General features: G+C 43.5%; 1 protein-coding gene across 1 annotated transcript in view; it reads right to left on the bottom strand.

The window, feature by feature from the left end:
• palm3 (paralemmin 3) overlaps positions 1–12,963 on the bottom strand; it is a 28,365-nt gene extending 15,402 nt beyond the window's left edge. Inside the window, exon 1 of the mRNA XM_084198557.1 lies at positions 12,518–12,963. The gene's annotated coding sequence lies outside the window, so the exon portion shown is untranslated. The remainder of the gene's footprint in view (positions 1–12,517) is intronic.
• Between the last annotated feature and the right edge of the window lie 3,984 nt (positions 12,964–16,947).

Genomic DNA, 16,947 nt, shown 5'->3' with positions numbered 1-16,947 from the left:
CGAGCCATGAGGTCAAAGGAATTGTCCGTAGAGCTCCGAAACAGGATTGTGTCGAGGCACAGATCTGGGGAAGGGTACCAAAACATTTCTGCAGCATTGAAGGTCCCCAAGAACACAGTGGCCTCCATCATTCTTAAATGGAAGAAGTTTGGAATCACCAAGACTCTTCCTAAAGCTGGCTGCCCGGCCAAACTGAGCAATCGGGGGAGAAGGGCCTTGGTCAGGGAGGTGACCAAAAACCCGATGGTCACGCTGACAACCATCTCTGCAGCACTCCACCAATCAGGCCTTTATCGAAGAGTGGCCAGACGGAAGCTAGTCCTCAGTAAAAGGCACATGACAGCCCGCTTGTGGAGTTTGCCAAAAGGCACCTAAAGGACTCTCAGACCATGAGAAACAAGATTCTCTGGTCTAATGAAACCAAGATTGAACTCTTTGGCCTGAATGCCAAGCGTCACATCTGGAGAAAACCTGCCACCATCCCTACGGTGAAGCATGGTGGTGGCAGCATCATGCTGTGGGGAATTGAACCCGATCGAACATCTCTGGAGGGAACAGAAAATAGCTCTGCAGCGACACTCCCCATCCAACCTGACAGAGCTTGAGAGGATCTGCAGAGAAGAATGGGAGAAACTCCACAAATACTGGTGTGCCAAGCTTGTAGCTTCATACCCAAGAAGAGTTGAGGCTGTAATCGCTGCCAAAGTGCTTCAAAGTACTGAGTAAATGGTCTGAATACTTGTGATAATTCTGTTTTTTATATTTTATGAATTTGCAAAAATGTAAAAAAAACAGTTATTTTGTCATTATGGGGTATAGTGTGTAGATGGATGAGGGAAATAAACAATTTAATCAATTTTAGAATAAGGCGTATCCACAAAATGTGGAAAAGGTCAAGGGGTCTGAATCCATTCCGAATGCACTGTATATTTGCCCTGTGAGGAGGCTATATGGTTTCTGCTAGCGTAGCGTTAGCGCTCGCTGTGGGAACAGAAGTGAGCAGGCAGGTGGTTGTATAGCAGGGGGTTATATGGTTTATATGGACATGCAGCATTCTTCCTTTAAGGTGCCGCCACCATGTCTGTCTCTCACAGACACACCATTACTCAGCAGTAATAACAGGTGTCTACAAATTAAGTCACAAGGTTATGGGAATGTTGAGGTGTCATGCACAAGTACACATCATGGTGGACGGGTTGGGGGGTTGTGTCAAACTCACAAGCATGCAGCCATGCGCACACACACACACACACGTTTAAGTAGTCCGAAAACAGACAGCAGTGAAGGTTTAGTCCAAGCCAAGGCCCAGTAGCATATGGGTATAGGTCAGTGAGGTGTTTCTAATAAAGCCCCAGTCCCAGATCAAATGATGAGGGTCACGTTGGGAAAAGGCCAATCAGTCCAGACGGTGACATAACCGTGGCGATCAAACCGAGCTCAGCCACGCACACTGACACAATTACCCCCGTGTTGCCGTCGGCGACCGACGCAGCACGACACACTTCACAGCATCAACTGTTTCTGCTCCATTTCCTCCTGACATTTGGAGTTAGAGAGGGAGAGAGACTGGGCTGATCCTGTGATGTTCAGACAGACAACACACACACACCTTTGTCCATTAGCACAGGTCAAGTAGTACTTGTTAGTGGACCACGTCAGCACTACCTCAATTAGTGCATATCTGTTGATAACATTACTGCCTGATATTATCAGCCAATTAAATGTACAAGTATGGCTTCATCCACATATGATGTTTTCAGGGTGCAGACAACAGTTGTACATTAGTGGCTAAAACATAAACAGACTAGTATCCCATCCAGGCTATTCCACTAGTACGTCAGGGTTCTAATAAGAACTTATCAAATGTATTTATCAGCAGATGTCACAAAATGCTTACACAGAAACCCAGCCTAAAACCCCAAACAGCAAGCAATGCAGATGTAGAAGCACGGTGGCTAGGAAAAACTTCCAAGAAAGGCAGGAACCTAGGAAGAAACCTAGAGAGGAACCAGGCTCTGAGGGGTGGCCAGTCCTCTTCTGGCTGTGCCAGATGGAGATAAGAGTACATGGCCATTATGGCCAGATAGTTCGTCAAGATGTTCAAACTTTCATAGATTACCAGCAGGGTGAAATAATAATCACAGTGGTTATAGAGGGTGCAACAGGTCAGCACCTCAGGAGTAAATGTCAGTTGGCTTTTCATAGCCGAGCAGTAGTAGGCTCCTACTAAGGTGTCATGCCATGGGATAAGACAATGGTATACACTACATTGGAGGTTGCACTGGAACAATACGCATTGCACTGGAGGTTGGGTCACTCGGGAGTGAAGATGAGATCGGAAAAGGGCTCACTTGTTGATAGATTAATTATGAATGACTAATTATTACACCTTGAAACTGTGTATAATGTGTTAGAAATGTGTGAGTGTAGGACCAGTAAAGGCTATGGCATTGAGCCACTATTTAGCAATGTGAGTAAGAGTTAGGCCAGACAACAAAGACAACTGAGAAACTAAGATAAAGAGGCCTCCCAATTTAGGGAGGGGAGAAACTGTTATGAAAACATGGTGCAGAATATTGTGAGAACGGCAATAACTGAGTAATGCAGGGAGTAGGATATGTGTGTGTGTGTATGTATGTATGTATGTGTGTATGCATGTGTGTATATGTGTGTGTGTGTGAACTGAAGGTCAGTAGAGCAGTTTTAGAGTGGAAAACTACAGCCCGCCTACAGAGGGGAGGGATTTCTTTTTGTATGACGTATGAGGATAAAAGATGGACTCTGAAATTGTGATGGCAGAATTCTCAATGAATAAATATCTCTGACTATGCAGACCGGGACTCTGGCCGTTACTTAAATCCCAAAAGACTTACAACCTTTTGGGAGACGCACAGAGACACTAAAATAGTTTGTTAAATAATTCACATAACACTTGTTGCCATGGAGACAGAGTTAATCCAAACTAAAGTATGAAAATGTTCATTTTAAGTCGGAGCGGCCAGAGGCAGTATTTTACATTCCGAGATTACTTCATCAACAATCAGATTTATCTGGGATCTACGCCCTAGCCTCTGGGAGGAAGTGCATCTGTGCTCGACTAGCCTTGACTGGCCACCTCGTCGACAGAAAGGAAGTCCGGTCTGGTGTGTGAATGTGAGAAAGATGTGCTGTGGGGATAAGGTGGTGTGTGTGTGTGTGTGTGTGTATGTGTGTGTGGAGACAGGCTTCAGCATTCAGCACCTAACCCAACAAGACAGCCTGTCAAAGGATGCTGAATAGCACCATGGGCCCAAAAATGTTTTACAAAAAAATCAAAGCCTCTTCCTCTTTGTCTGACATCAACAATATCATATTCAGGGTATATCCGTATCAGACACTTGGAGGAAACCGGTGCATTGCTACAGTCCAAGGCCATTGGAAACCGGCATCACATCTCTCTGTTTGGGAAGAGGAAAGAACACACACTAGTAAGTGTCCTCCAGACGATCGGCGACGAGCCATCCAATCACAAAGACCCAGACCTCACACACATCCCCTGCTGTCGTTATTGGCTGCCAGTCAGGAGTTGATAGAAATAGACCCCACCAATCCTAATGTAGAGTTCCTGGAAAGAGTCCTCATTCTCTATGTGTGTGTGTGTGTGTGTGTGTGTGTGTGTGTGAGAAAGTAATCATAGAGGCAATTCCTGTGTGTGTGTGTGTACTCAATCATAGAGTCTGTAGCTTGAAGGGGCGATTTGTTGCAAAGTGCTTTTTCATCACCCATAGATTTTCAGTTCCTCACAGAGGGTCAGTCTAGCAGAGAAATCCTGTTTGTCATGGTTGTGCTGCTGGTTTAGATACAGACACCAACCTAGGAGGAGACAGATAAATCAATCATAGTGCAGTGATGGTGTGTGTGTGAGAGAGAGAGAGATGGGAAGAGTGTATGTGTGTACATGAGCGAGTGTCTGATATATATATATATATATATGTATTTTGTGTGTGTGTGGTATGACAGGAATCTATTGTGTTTGCTTGGGCCAGATCCAACCGCACACTGCCCACTATAAGAAATTAGTGACAGCTTGGGTCAGGGGAATGAAAACACTGCATTCCTATTGAGCTCTGTGTGTGTGCGCTGCAATAGCAGCACAGTGCCAACAGTGAACAGACTGGGAGTGTGGCAGGGATTACCAAAGTCAACTACAGATCACTGTTCTTAGTCATATATCAAGCTACCCCACACAATCAATGTCTAGTGGATACAATCACTTCCCACACATCCACACACACAGAAATACGGCACTTGATTATTTCAGTATTGAATCATTATCTACAACGGTGCTTGGAGTGCACAGTCTAATGTCATTATACAGTACATCATGTGTATAGGTCCCATGACAAATAACATGTAGGTTTGTGTGGGATGTTTTCCCCCTTCCTCCTCCTCCTCCCATAGTGTAGGGCTGTAAGGAGTCTCAGCCCAGGGTGCATCAATGCCCCTCTGTCAGGTGCTCCTTTGGGTACCGCACACACACACACACACACACACACACACACACAATAGTGTCTCTGTTCGTCCAGGGGCAGGCCCTTCTCCGCCTCTACAGCGCTCCCCGCAATATCCTCCCCTGGTGCAGCCATGGAACTCTAAGGTGCAACACACACTCTTCCTTTCCCCACCCCCTCTACAGACACACACCCTTCCCTTCACTCACTGCCTACCTGATCCCTCAACCCTGGAGGCAGCTCCCTAAGCCTGGCCTACTGAACACATCTCTGAGGGGAATGACCAGCTAAACTATCTGAACTACAGGGACTGACAGTGTCTGCGTCCCAATGGAACCCCATTGCCTACATAGTACACTACCTTTGACGAGAGCTCTATGGGCCCTGGTCAAAAGTAATGTACTACATAGGGAATAGGGGTGACATTGGGACGCATCCAGTGAATTGAGGAGAGTTAAAAGGATACATACCCGGCTAAAAATAAAGTTACAAACTTTTGACAGTGACCGTAGTTCCCATTTTGCCGTTGATACGGTGGAGGGCTGAGGGTTCTATGTAGTTTCAGAGAGAAAGCCATGCTGTCTGTCTGTCTAAGACTGTAAGCCATGAGAGAGAGGGGACAAGAGATGAGAGGGGACAAGAACATTCTACTGAAGACACAGAGCAGGACACGACATGCTGTTGAAACACCGACATTATGCACGTCTGTGTATGTGATACGTGTGTGTAAGGCTTATTTAATTTCCTCATAAGCTCTCATATCTCAGGAAACGTGGGAATGTGTGTGTGTGTGTAGAGGTGAGAGAGGGATGAAAGGTCAGTATGTAAGTCTCATATATACAACCACTGTTTAAAACACAACCTGACAGGTAACACAAATCACACCACAAACACACAGAACACAGATGAGGTGAAGCACCAGTTGATTGACATAACCAGGAGAGGGGGAGGAGTCAGAGTGGGAGGGGTGAGACAGAACTGCTGGGTACATTATTATCTCTGTCATCATTGATTTAAAATGTTCTTATGAGTTTGCTTTGGCAAAATGTTTGACTTTGTAAGTTGCTACACTTTCCATATCAATAAACTTTGGTTCTTGAATTGAGAATTGTGAGAGAGAAACAGAGTGAGCAAGGGAGAGAGCAAGTGAGACCGAGTGAGAAAGAGAGCGAGAGAGAAAGAGAGCGAGAGAGAAAGAGAGCAAGAGAGAAAGAGAGCGAGATCAAGAGACGATAACAGGGGCCCAGGTTGAGATGACACCCCGGGCTGCCTCACAGCACAAACATGTCACCCTGTCACACACACGATTTCCAATTGTCGCCAGAGATGTTCAGATGTTTTTGAGAACTGACTTCCCTACTTAGTATCACCTTTGTTCATCACCGACTCCATCAGCTCAGTTAAAGCACAAAATGACATGACAAAACCAGCTCGTTGAATATACAAAGGATCATGCGTATTCACACACACACACGCACCTAATACAAACACAGGCTAAGCCTAGCTGCTCACACAGACAGTAGGATGATATTGTATGGTTCTGTCATTTGACCTACTTTTGATCAAACTATTTTGGGCTGTTCTGTAATGAGAATATTGAGTCAACTCCGTCTAACATTGTCTGGGTGCAGCTGCAGCAGCAGTAGTAGTAGTCTCATCCCAGCTCTGTGCGGTGACGTGTAACGGCTTGCTTCAGTGGTTTCGCCCTGTTATGTCTCTGTGTGTGTGTGTGTGTGTGTAAAGGATTATAGTGTGTGTGTGTAAAGGATTATAGTGTGTGTGCGCGAACGCCTGCATGCATGCATGCATGTATGTCTGTGTGTGACTCTAAAACCGGTTTGGAGAGAGGTATCCAGGACTGGTGTAATCTGGTCTCAGTTCATCTCCACTGTTATCATTGGGTGAAGACCAGGAGCAGTGTTTGTCTTGGGGCCTAGCAGCTAAGCTAACATGTCTAAGCTAAGCTAACAGAGAACGCAAATCTAAACTGAAGGACCCATTTCAGACAGGTCACAATGACTGGCCCTACTTCTGAAACAGAGACAAAGTCCTTGAATAGATGTGCTCCATCTGCAGATAGACAAACGTTCTAATGTTTAACGTCAACATTCCTCATTATCACCCAGGACAAACACACTCACATTCCAACCCACTGGAGGAAAAAATGAGACAATACAACACCCCTTTTCTCTGGAATTATATCAGAGAGAAGATAGGTGATTGGATTAATATAAGGATACAGTATATTAGGGTACGGTATCCCTTCAAAGGCCAACGTTGGGTTTCGACTCTGGACCAATGTATGCTTGCCATCTGGGGTTGTGATTCACCAGCAGGTTGTGATTCACCAGCATGTCGTTATGAGTCTAGCCATGTTGACAAAGCCTTGGGAATCTAAGGGGAATACACATTTCCTAAGAGATGTCTCTGGTATCCAGACAGACCATGGTATCCCACACGGTCACCTCCTGACCCTGGTGTACTGGTGACCCAGCTCAGTGCTGAGAAACTAGGAGTGACCTTTGAACTCTGCTTCTATCAGGTCACCAGTCTGATCTGGTCTAAGTGGGACCGTTTAATCTCAGTCACCATGTTATTAACGGCCAAGTCGGCTACCCGACTGACCTAAGCAAACAACTCAGGGGTGGTGGGCGTGGCTGTCAAACGGAAGCAAACCGATACCATATATTAGACCAATGTCTGATGTGAGGTCAGTCAGTGAACCGAAGCTAAATGGATGGACATCAAAACTTTGTGAAGTTCCACCCTTCCCCCAGACATCCAAACATGTCAGTTGCATTTGTATTTCACACTGCTTGCACAGATTAAGCGTGCCCGGCACAGGAGTACATATCTAACAAACAGTAGGTGATCATGCAAATAGTATTCAAAGGACACTGCAAAATAAGAGTCCTTATCACTGTGAGCAAACTATCAGCTAATGTTGTTCAATGTAGTGAATGACTCTATAGTAGATAAGTGACCATTCTAACTAAACTGACTCAAAGCCAAAAAGGTGGGATGAGGTTAGTCCACACCCATAGGACAAGTCAGCTCTTTCACACCATGGCAACCTCTTGGCATCAACCTGCGGGCAGCTGAAATGCCCATTGATCAAAAACCGAATTCACAAACCAGGCTCCTCTACTTCACACGGAGTAAGCACACCGCACACACACACACACACACACACACACACACACACACACACTGCAGTAAAAATCAGTCTCAATGGCTACTATCACTGTTAGATAGCAAAGATAGTTAAGGTTAGATAAACATTGTGACAAACTTAGTTTATGACTGGGAGGAGAGACCATATAAGTGTCTGGAATAGCTTCCTTAATTAGGATCTCCAGGCAAACTACTCCTACTGGGCAATTCCAATACCACTACCATACACACACACACACACACAAATCAAATCACATTTTATTGGCCACATGCGCCGAATACAACAGGTGCAGACATTACAGTGAAATGCTTACTTACAGCCCTTAACCAATAGTGCATTTATTTTTTTGAACATAAGGTTCATGTGTTGCTTGCAATGATGAAGGGCTAGGTAAATACTAAGAGCTAAAGAGCTGACTTTATGACAGAATAGGCCCTATTTCCTTGTTTATATAAAATCACCCCCAGACCATTACATTGACACCAATAAAACATGATTTAAAGTGTCTGTAGTGGTGCCTTGCCAGCCGGTGTGGAGGAGGTGTTTGTACTGTGGGTACAGGAGAAAGTAAACTTTTCAAAAGAGTAAATGTTTTTTTTTCGGGTCACTGTCAGCTGGGGTTTCTCTGGCGTAAACAGATGATTCCAGACAGTGGGACACACACACACAATGTAAACTGTACCATCTCGTTCACACTACCTTCCAGGACAAAGTCAAGACACTGACAAACAAAGGTTGTGTGGTGAAAAGAAAATGGAGACGCACAAAGATTCCCACTTACACATACCGACAACACCTGGGGCTTAGGCATGGTCTGGGGAGCCTCTAAGATCAGGTATGACAGACAAAACACACTGATATCACACAGACATATGATGCAGATCACTGGAGTCCTATACATGTATTATAGTGTAAAGACCATGGGCTCTCTGTTACAGTACTTCTAATGGTAATAATTAGTCAGTAAATGTCATGTACAGGAACTGCTATGTTATGCAACTGAGCATAACTGAACCTGCAAGAGGGAATGAAAGAGAGAAACAGACAACGATAGAGGAATTAACTGAAAGAAAGAGAGCAAAATGGAAACAAAAAAGGGGTAGCGATATTGAAAGACAGAAAAGAGAAGAAGTTAGAGAAACAGAGAGATATATAGAAACAGAAAGAGATAAAAAAAGACATTGAAATAGAGGGGAACATTGTTTTTGAGAGATAGAAACAGAGAGAGAAAGAGGGGCAGTGTTTGAGGCAGTGAGGAATTTCCCCTCCAGCAGACTAGTCACTCCATCTCTCCCTTCACCATGATGTTTCTCTTCTCCCTTCATTCCATCTCTCCGTTTTTATCTCCCGCTGTCTTGTCAGTGTGACACTCGCGCTCTTCAGCAGGATAGCAGATAAAAATCCAACTGATATGGTTACACTTCAGTTTCTCTCAGTTCTTTCTTTTAAGCCCCACCCCCTACACATCTACCAATATATTTCACACATACAGTATATACACATACATACAGTACCATTGAAGTAGTATTTGCCCCCTTTCTAATCTCGTCACGGTATCTCTGTGCATTCAAATTGTCATCGATAAAATGCAATTGTGTTCATTTTCCGTAGCTTATGCCTGCCCATGCCATAACCCCAACGCCACCATGGGGCACTCTGTTCACAACGTTGACATCAGCAAACCACTCGCCCACACGACCCATACATGTGGCCTGCGGTTGTGAGGCCGGTTGGACGTACTGCCAAATTCTCTAAAACGATGGAGGCGGCTTATGGTAGACAAATTAACATTCAATTATCTGGTAACAGCTCTGGTGGACATTCCTGCAGTCAGCATGCCAATTGCACACTCCCTCAAAACTTGGGACATCCGGGGCATTGTGTTGTGTGACATAACTGCACATTTTAGAGTGGCCTTTTATTGGTGCACCTGTGTAACGATCATGCTGTTTAATCAGCTTCTTGATATGTCACACCTGTCAGGTGCATGGATTAGCTTGGCAAAGGATAAATGCTCACTAACAGGGATGTAAACAAATGTGTGCACAAAATGTGAGAGAAATAATAAATGTGAGGAACATTTCTGGTATCTTATTTCAGCTCATGAAACCAACACTTTACATATACACACATACATACATACACATTGTCGGTGATCGTATGCCCACTTGAGCCGCTTCTTGTTTTTAGCTAATCGGTTTGGAACCCGGTGTGGTCGTCTGCTGCCATAGCCAATCCGTGACAAGGACCGACGAGTTGTGCGTTCCAAGATGCCGTTCTGCACACCACTGTTGTACTGCGCCGTTATTTGCCTGTTTGTGGCCTGCCTGTTAGCTTGCACGATTCTTGCCATTCTCTTTCAATCTCTCATCAATTAACTGTTTTCGCTCATAGGACTGCCGCTGACTTAATGTTTTTTCACACCATTCTCTGTAAATCCTAGACACTGTGGTGCGTGAAAATCCCAGGAGGCTGGAACCAGCGAACTGGCACCGACGATCATACCACACTCGTTCGCATAAGTCACCTGTTTTGCCCATTCTAACGTTCAATCGAACAGTAACTGAATGCCTCGATGCCTGTCTGCCTGCTTTATATAGCAAGCCATGGCCACGTGACTCACTGTCTGTAGGAGCATACCAATTTCGTGAACGGGGTGGTGTACCTAAAACTGGCCAATGAGTGTATATTTAAAAACTAATATGAAAATAACTGACTTAATCTAATAGTGCGCTGCGTTACATTTTACACAAACCAACCACACACAGGTATCAGAGAGAAAGACTTCAGTGAAAGGCAAACACAGATGGTTTAAAGCAGAACAACCAGTTGGATGTCTCTGAACCCTGTCTGGTTTGCATTCACTCAGCCTGCTCTGATAGACTAGACCTAACATAGTAAATGTAAATCTAGGACACTCAAATTAGTACTATATGTTACGTTTGGGTATGGTTACATAAGACAAATGGTTACTTAAGGCTAAAACGAAAGGAGGGCCTATAACGTGAACGTTTAGCAGCCCAAAGGTTGCGTATTTGAATCTCATCACGGACAACTTTGGCATTTTAGAAACGTTTTACCTACTTACTACTTTTCAGCTACTTTGCAACGACTTAGCATGTTAGCTAACACTTCCCACAACCTTAACCCTTTTAGCTAACCCTTTAACCTTAATAAATAACCCTAACCACTAGCCTAGCTAACGTTAACTAGGTGGCTAACATTAGCCACAACAAATTGGAATTCGTAACATACCATACAATATGGATGATGACATCCACAAATGTATACAAACCATACGAAACGTGACATATCATACTAAATGGAATGTCCCGGATTTAGATCCAGAATAATACAAAATACTCTGAGACAAGGTTGGTTCACTAGATACCAAATGGAAGAAAACCGTTTGAAAGGGAGTAACTACCCAGATTTGTCCATTCAGAAACACTTGTTTTCGCTTTCCGATGCAAAACAGAAAGCTACATACAATGTGCAGTAATTAATATGGTTACAGGGACTTAAAGAGTGAACTGAACACCATATTACTTCCTAAAAACTAAATGAGTCAGGGGTTCAGTTATGTTCATAACACCCTCGGGTTAGCACACACACACACACAGTTAGGGCCTAGGGGTTCGTGAAGGAAGACTTTAAAGAGTACGTCCCTGGAGACCTGTTGGGTGTCTCCCCTGTAACCTGGGGTCCCTCCCCTACCATTCCACCCCTGACAGAGTCCCACCACATGCATGTGTCTTTCTGTGTGCTAGCTAAGCAGATCTATGTGCAGTTGGTTTTGGATGGCTCATGTTAAAGCGCTAGGCTTCTCTCTCTCTCTCTCATAGAATGAGACCAGGCTTGGTCTAAATAATGACATCACCTCAGCAGTTTACCCTTAGGGGAAGCTCAGCAACATTGTGTTAAACATGGTTTACAATGCAGCAGAGTGAATGAGCAACTCTGTGCATTGAACGACACATTGGCAAGAATATAGGGAAATTACACACACAGTCCATGTGTCTCAGCACACTAGTAGGCACATACCTTATGTGTTCACATATTATGCAAGTCAACTCCTACATCTAACACAGTCCCCTGCATTTACTCAGTACACATAACCAGTGTGAGCCAAGGCATTCTGTTAGATGGGTAATAGTTTAGGGTGTACAATATTGGTGGTATGTGGTGCGACAGCAGCTGGACATGATTACCATGCTCTATTAGTCTCAGCGATAGAAAGCTGGCCCAATTTCTTCCATCATCCCAGAACGCATTAACTAGGTTATAATGAGCTACATTTACCCGTCACTTTGAGGTATATTATATTCTCTGTATTTAAATACTCCATTAAAGTGTATCATGGTTTCTGAATGTACCCTTTAGAAATGTGGGAAATCTGTGAAATAACTCGAATTTATATGGAAAAGCTCAACATAATTTTGGTAACATTATGCAACCTCTCCTTCAAAATGTTTGTTCTATGTGAGGCCCTTCTGTGACTTTCCACACTCACTGTCAAGTTAATTTCTAAACTGATGCTTGAATGAACATATCAACAAATAAGGTGGGACCAAATGTGACTATGATTATATAATCCTTTGGTGAATATGTGGCTTCATAGTATACAGAGGTCAAGCACGTCGCAAATCATCAGCTTGCAGCCAGGCCTGTAGTTCCTTGCGCACAAGGATCACATTTTTAGCACGAGTTGGCACGAGCTCAAAAGGTGTCAACCCAAGGACGTTTACGAACTTTCTTCAGTCAGGAAAACTGTCAAATTCAGTAGAAAACAAAAGCAAAGTAACTTCGAAATCGAAAGGTGTAGGCTAATAATATTATTGCAGACACTTACCTGTTTGTTCCAACGTGGCCACTCGGCGTTGTCGGTGGTTACAAATTAAATATTTAAAAACGAAACCAAGGAAAACACTGACGTGGTAAACAAAAGTATTTCAATAAAGCAATATACCGCAGTGGAAAACCTCCCGTCGCTGCTCTACTTAGGAATAATAAAAAGGCCAAAAAAATCAACCTATGAAAAAACAAACACCTGAGCGTTTTATCCGCCTTAAAAATGCAAAACTCGTCACATCAGTGCAGAAGACACACGAACACGTGAAACTTAAAACGTCTATAACGTTTTTAAAATAGGCATGAGAGTACTGTAAAATCCCTTTCAGATAAATATGTTTGTCACTCCCTGCCTCCCAAACCGAGTCGGTGCGTGTCCAAAATTCACCGGACCTCAGAGGAGGCAACGTTCTGTTACAGTTACCTGACGCATGTTCCGTGCTGTGCTGTTCTGGGTGGCCAACCCTCTTTTTAGAAAGCAGTACACCGACACAGGCATAGTTGCCTGTTGTTCGTATGTACGAACTGTAGGTGGTGAGACGTGGACTTTCCTTGCCACAGGAGCAACCATAGACATTAAAATCAGGGAGCAACAGGTAACACAACTGACAATTTGTTATTCTGTGAGGTGAAATGGAGAATGGGCAATGTGGACAACACAAAAGTTATCGACAAACAAACAGTAGATACAACTATTGTAGTCTATACCCTGTTCCCTCTGGTGTAGGGTGAAGTTGCCCTAGATGCTGATCTTGGGTAAATTTAGCATTTCCCCCCACAAATACAGTTTAAATTAGGATGTGTTAGAGCAGTGGTATTATTATTCGTTTTTTAACGGGGTAATTTTTACCGCCAGAATATCTGGGGACCCCATTTTTCCACCAATACTTTTTGCTACCCCACCCCAAATCGAATGACATTAACAAAATGAAAATAAACCAATAAATAGGCGTACATTTACTCCATAAAATTGTATTTTTCAAATTATCTTTCTCAAAAACGTTTGTATGTTATCCAATACAATAATATGTAGCCTACTCTTAATCTTTTGTACCAAAAAAAACAAAACATGATTTTTTATTCATTACATTTTGGCAACCCCACTGCAGTTCCCCCGCGACCCGACTTTGAATACCACTGTGCTAGCTGATCCTAGATCTGTACCTAAGGTACACTTCACCCCGGAGCACATCTAGAAGGGAGCATTGAACAGTAGTAGCTTGATCCATCCCAGTATCCTCCTGATATATTTTCTCATTATACAAGCTTGATATTGGAATATAGGCTATATGCAACAGTGGAATTGCTATTTTAAGGTCTGGAGATGTGGGCAATATTCTCGTAAATTACAGATTACATATATATTTTATTGCTCCATATTCCGATCTGAATATTTATTTATGTCCAAACTAACTCCCAAACAATTTAAACAGAATTTGCTTGGCTGTAGTCAAGCACACACACACACACACACACATACACACTGATACTGTAAACACACACACACACACACACACACACACACACACACACACACACACACACACACACACACACACACACACACACACAACCTACATGAAATGGGCACATAACACGTACCCTGAATCGGCCTAGTTTTGATTCCTGAAGAAAAGGGAAACTGTAGGAGTTCTTCACATTGATAGCCAAACACTGTAGGCACACAGTATTAGTCATATCCCTTCCCACAGTGTGTGTGTGCGTTCATGCGCACGTACAGTACCAGTCAAAAGTTTGGACACACCGACTCATTCAAGGGTTTTTCTTTATTTTGACTATTTTCTACATTGTAGAATAATAGTGAAGACATCAAAACTATGAAATAACACATATGGAATCATGTAGCAACCAAAAAAGTGTTAAACAAATCAAAATATATTTTATATTTGAGATTCTTCAAAGTAGCCATCCTTTGCCTTGATGACAACTTTGCACATTCTTGGCATTCTCTCAACCAGCTTCATGAGGAATGCGTTTTCAACAGTCTTGAAGAAGTTCCCACATATACTGAGCACTTGTAGGCTGCTTTTCCTTCACTCTGCGGTCCAACTCATCCCAAACCATCTCAACTGGGTTGAGGTCGGGTGATTGTGGAGGCCAGGTCATCTGATGCAGCGCTCCATCACTCTCCTTCTTGGTCAAATAGCCCTTACACAGCCTGGAGGTGTGTTGGGTCATTGTCCTGTTGAAAAGCAAATGATAGTCCCACTAAGCACAACCAGATGGAATGGCGTATCGCTGCAGAATGCTGTGGTAGCCATACTGGTTAAGTGTGCCTTGAATTCTAAATAAATCACAGACAGTGTCACCAGCAAAGCACCCCCACACCATCACACCTCCTCCTCCATGCTTCACGATGGGAACCACACATGCGGATATCATCCGTTCACCTACTCTGCGTCTCACAAAGACACGGCAGTTGGAACCAAAAATCTCAGATTATCAGACCAAAGGACAGATTTCCACCGGTCTAATGTCCATTGCTTGTTTCTTGGCCCAAGCAAGTCTCTTCTTATTATTATTGGTGTCCTTTAGTAGTAGTTTCTTTGCAGCAATTCGACCATGAAGGCCTGATTCACGCAGTCTCCTCTGAACAGTTGATGTTGAGATGTGTCTGTTACTTGAACTCTGTGAAGCATTTATTTGGGCTGCAATTTCTGAGGCTGGTAAATCTAATGATTTATCCTCTGCAGCAGTGGTAACTCTGGTTCTTCCTTTCCTGTGGCGGTCCTCATGAAAGCCAGTTTCATCATAGCGCTTGATGGATTTTGCGACTGCACTTGAAGAAACTTTCAAAGTTCTTGACGTTTTCTGGATTGACTGACCTTCATGTCTTAAAGTAATGATGGACTGTCGTTTCTCTTTGCTTTTTTGAGCTGTTCTTGCCATAATATGGACTTGGTCTTTTACCAAATAGGGCTATCTTCTGTATACCACCCCTACCTTGTCACAACACAACTTATTGGCTCAAACACATTAAGAAGGAAATACATTTCACAAATTCACTTTTAAGAAGGCACACCTGTTAATTGAAATGCATTCCAGGTGACTACCTCATGAAGCTGGTTGAGAGAATGCCAAGCGTGTACAAAGCTGTCATCAAGGCAAAGGGTAGCTACTTTGAAGAATCTCAAATATAAAATATATTTTGATTTGTTTAACACTTTTTTGGTTACTACATGATTCCATATGTGTTATTTCATAGTTTTGATGTCTTCACTATTATTCTACAATGTAGAAAATAGTAAAAATAAAGAAAAACCCTGGGATGAGTAGGTGTGTCCAAACTTTTGACTGGTACTGTACGTGCCCCCATGTGTGCGTGCACAAGGCAGAGAGTGTTTGTCATTGTGTGGATGCTCTACTTTAGTCACCACAGTGGACCTGTCTATTGAGGTTGCTGATTGTGGATATCTCCCTGGCATATAGCAGCAAGGGGCAAGGGTTACCTAGCGGTGTTCGCGCTCACTCCAGCAGGGGTTTGGCAATGTCTTGGGCGTTGTTTAAAGGGTTGACTATAAGATATATTTGTGCTGCGGCAAGTTGTCATCACCACACCCTTTTGAGGTTTTATCGCTTGGATGTCACTGCTCCCAGTATAGCACACAGTGTTCTTACGGCTGGGACAGGGAAAAGTCACTAGGCAGCGCGTCGTGTGCTCAATACCCAGACTGACGCATCTAGCGGGGTCAGTTCTGGGTGGTCAGTTCAGTTCTGCCATGTGTCATTTCATTTAGTATCCGTTGGGGTCGGCTTGGGACGTGATTATATTTCCCCATAGTACAGTGTTTCCCAAACTCGGTCCTGGGGACCCCAAAGGGTGCACATTTAGTTTTTTTCCCCTAGCACTACACAGCTGATTAAAATAATCAAAGCTTGATGATTATTCCATCACAGTTGATTATTTGAATCAGCTGTGTATTGCTAGGGCAAAAAACATTACGTTCCCCAGGACCGAGTTTGGGAAATGCTGCCATAGTATGTTGTACTGAAGTTGACTGACTGAAAGGGAACGTAACGTTGTGACTATAACAACTGTTCCCTGAAGGCGGGAAACGAGGTACAACACCTGTTTGGTCCTGGACCGCTCGTTCTTGGGCTCGGTGAAGAGCGGTATTAAATTGAAGGAATTAATCCGAGCCTCACACTTATCACCTGTGGAAGGCGCGGCTTCCAGCGAGGCGCAGATTTCATTGGCATTGTCAGGCGTGATTGTAGATCCTTCAACTGAAGTCGCGAGAGTGCGACTCCCCATAGTATGTTGTACCTCATTTCCCTCCTTCAGGGAACAGTAGTAATAGTCATAACATTTAGTTTTTCTATTGAACAGATGAGCTACAGTCAGACAGACATGGAGAACACAATCTAGATACTTGAACATTCGTTGCTCTACTTTGTCAATTTAATGTA

This window comes from Coregonus lavaretus (genome assembly GCF_964263955.1).
Source record: "Coregonus lavaretus genome assembly, contig: HAP1_SCAFFOLD_910, whole genome shotgun sequence".
In the NCBI taxonomy this organism is placed as follows: Eukaryota; Metazoa; Chordata; class Actinopteri; order Salmoniformes; family Salmonidae; genus Coregonus; species Coregonus lavaretus.
This window is presented reverse-complemented; position numbering and strand designations above follow the sequence as displayed.